The 3,758-nt window shown below is 42.2% G+C and overlaps 1 protein-coding gene across 1 annotated transcript in view; it reads right to left on the bottom strand.

The window, feature by feature from the left end:
* Positions 1-2,401, bottom strand: part of gpr35b (G-protein coupled receptor 35 b) — a 7,010-nt gene extending 4,609 nt beyond the window's left edge. The window contains exon 1 of the mRNA XM_050032969.1: positions 2,341-2,401. The gene's annotated coding sequence lies outside the window, so the exon portion shown is untranslated. The remainder of the gene's footprint in view (positions 1-2,340) is intronic.
* Between the last annotated feature and the right edge of the window lie 1,357 nt (positions 2,402-3,758).

Here is a 3,758-nt window from a genome sequence, read left to right as displayed (position 1 = left end):
GGTTTTTTTCCCCCATTAAAGGGGTTTTTGGGGAATTTTTCCTTATCCGCTGTGAGGGTCCAAAGGACAGAGGGATGTCGTATGCTGTAAAGCCCTGTGAGGCAAATTATGATTTGTGATATTGGGCTTTATAAATAAATTTGATTGAATTGAATTGAACACTGTATGAGAATGTTATCCTAGCAGAAATCACTGTGGCGATTATCATTCAGCAACTGACTCTGCCCTTTTTAAGTCATCACTTCCAAAGTATTTAAAAAGAAACCGTAATAAGAGTTATTTCTCAATAACATCATCATGTATACGTCACACCCACACACACACACACACACACACACACAGGATAATGCTGTTTCCTGAGTGGTTCTTTGACGCAGGTTGAGATGCTATATCGCAGTGCAGTGCAATACAAATAACTTTTTAAGGCCCTCTATGGTTCTTTAGAGGTTCTCCTCCTTCCCCAGGTTAACAACACCCAGCTGAAGAACCAGTGCAGAACTTTTTAAGCCCTCATATCTGTCTTGAGAGTTTCTGTACTGGTTCCTCAGCTTAGTTTAGTTTAATGTACTGGGGAAAAAGTACAAACACAGCATTAAAACAGCCTACAAACATTGAACTTTCTAAGGGTAACACATTAAAGGGATAGTTTGGGTGTTGTATGAAGTACTTATCTATAATCAGTGTATTACAAAAAGTAGATGGCGGTTGGTGCAACCTGGGTTTGGAGGCTAAGTGGACGGAAGCAGCAGCAAGATGTGTTTCAGCCACCTAAAAAAGGCCACGCTATATTAAAGCCAGACCCCACTGAAAAAAAGACTGATTTAACACAGGAGCTGCTGGTCTACCGCTGCCTCGGTCAGTTATTTTGTTTGTGTTAGTGTGTGACTTTGGCGTTTGAAAGGGTTAGTTTGGATTCATCAATGTCACACAATAACAGGAACACACTAATTAATTGAGGCAGCGGTACATCAGCAGTTCCTGTGTTTAACAAGCCAAAATTACTGGTTTTCTGAAGAGAGTTTGGTGGCTTTGATGGGAGCATAGATGAGAAACCAAAGCCGCTAATGTGTCTGAACAGGTTTTCTGATGGCCAAGATAAAGCGGTAAAAGTACTTTCAATACAGCGTACATGGTGGTTACAATACATTATGCTGCTGCGCCTGTCCACAGCAGCATTTCTCTGCCCCTACTCCAACTCATAGATCTTCAGAACAAAGTCTTTTAACTGTTCCACGATCGAGGCTGGTGCTCCAAAGCTCTGGAATAGCCTTACACTCTCAATCAAATGCTCCTTCTCAATTGATACTCATTCATTCACTCATTTTCTGTAACCGCTTATCCTCTTGAGGGTTGCGGGGGGCTGCAGCCTATCCCGGCTGACATTGTGCGACAGGCAGGGTACACCCTGGACAGGTCACCAGACTACCACGGGGCTGACACATAGAGACAGACAACCATTCACACTCACACCTACGGACAATTTAGAGTCACCAATTAACCTGCATGTCTTTGGACTGTGAGAGGAAGCTAGAGTACCCACAGAAAACCCACGCTGACACGGGATGAACATGCAAACTTGAACCAGAAACCCTCTTGCTGTGAGGCAACAGTGCTAACCACTAAACTTCCATGCCACCCTTCTACATATTTTCAATGGCCTTTGGTTGTTTGTAGTGGTTTTAATATTTAGGTATTTTATAATCTTTTGACATAGGCAATTGTTCTTACCGGTGTTATTCTGTTTTATATTTGTGTTCATGTTATATTGCTGTATATGTGTGTGTCATTCTTGTAATTTGTACAGCACTTTGGTCAACTGCTGTTGTTTTGAATGTGCTATATAAATGAGCTTGATTTGATTTAAAACTTTGCGTAGCTTCCTTGGCGGCACTCCAAACTGAAGGCACGTCAATTGACATCTGCTGTAGGTAATACACAGACTATCGATAAGTACCTCATACAACCCCACTTCAAAAACTCAGAACTACCCCTGTAAAGCAGTGGCGCTTAACTTTTTTGCCAGCCACGGGCATGGGAATATTCTAGGTTTGAAAAGGTAACATATAGTGTTTCACAGTAAGCATTTAGTACAGGATTCTGAATCTTTTAAGCCAACATTTCATAAGTAATGTTTAATAATCATTCATATTTTTAAGTAAAAGTGTCAAAGGCACTCTATAGCACCCAAGAAATGGGCACCATAGCATCAAAACAGGTTCCCCTATAATTACAAGCCAAAAAGACACCTCTGGGTACTGTTTAGCACCAACAGTGGAAGACAGAAAAACAATCATCAGCTTTGAGTTGCTGTACAATGATCCAATAAAAACCAAAACTTACCAAATCAGCTTGTTCACATGAGCGTAGACCGTGCTTAACTGATTCTTAAGGTAGCTGCACCAGCATATCTATGTCATGACACTGTGAGACTACGTGCGAAACTCCACCTCAGCCTCATTTCCTATCTTTTCAGTACATGTTGGTCAATGTGGCTAAAAGAGCAGCAAGATTAGCACCAGAACGAAACAGCAGACCACAGAGACAGTTCCCATGGTAGTTTCACAGTGACGTTCCTCGGCTCTGCACTGATACATTTGGAAATAGATATACATGCATATGTGGGTGAGGTGACCCTGAAACAGTCATGAAAAGGTGGCTGTAATGAATTTAAGTGGAACATGAGGCATGTTTCTATCATTACATTTCTTCAACACACTCCGCATCATATTGTACCACGTTCGTATTTTGAATGTGAAACCCAAGTGTTTATTTTCAGCAGCAGTGTTGAAGATGGGAAACAAAGCCACTCTGTGATGGAGGTGACACTGGGAGGTCAAGAGCTGCGCCGACAACGCCGCTCTGGAAAGGGAAATTACAAAATAAATCTTGTCCTTATGCAATGGGCGTGTTTGAGGGCACAACCTCTACGCTCTTCAACGACTACATTGTTAAGAGAAATGGGTCAATGTTTTTGTTCTGGTGGCTGAAAAGAGGAGTCAACACACCTGAGCAAAAAAAACATCACGACCCCAGAAATGACGTGTGACAACAAACCTTGAAGGTAATTCGGGGCTTTTGTTTGGAAAATGTGTGTCAGCCCTGATTGGGAAAAAAAATCATTGTCTCCTGCATTATTTTCCATTGTCATATCAACTGTCAAGCAAAAATAACTTTAATTCTGCTAAGCCTGTAAACAAGTGAGTCACAATCAAACAGCCAGAGGCTTTAAACGTCTGCTCAAGAAAGAACCTTTGTTAATATGTGTCTGTATTCAATTAAACACAGATAATGGAAACAGACTGAGAAATCATCGTGACATCTGCAGGCCTGTCTCTACCTTCATGCAGCACTGGCAAACTCGCCCCACATTCGTGAGTTATTTTGTCAACATGTCTTCATCAAAGTGTCTCTTTCCAATCAGACAGACGGGTGGGAAGCTTGGACGAAGGCCGGTCCAGCTGCCGCAAACACACAAGCCAGACGCTGCACAATGACGGCCACCTTAATAGGCATTCAATTAGCAATGGAGCCGCACAGTGTTTATGTGTCTGCACGTATTTCTCCTGTTGTTATGTTTTGCTTTGTTTTTGCTTACAGTAACCATGTCTCACAGCAGATATGCGCTTGTTTGTCTTCTGGGGTCTGATTCACTTGTTTGCGGTAGAGGGTGTGTATTCATCCGAGTGACTAAGCTGTCAAGTGTTTCGTGATGACACAAATCCCGGGCCTTGATTGAACACGATGCCAGCGTCAGAATG

Source organism: Epinephelus moara, chromosome 21 (assembly GCF_006386435.1).
Source record: "Epinephelus moara isolate mb chromosome 21, YSFRI_EMoa_1.0, whole genome shotgun sequence".
NCBI lineage: Eukaryota > Metazoa > Chordata > Actinopteri > Perciformes > Serranidae > Epinephelus > Epinephelus moara.
This window is presented reverse-complemented; position numbering and strand designations above follow the sequence as displayed.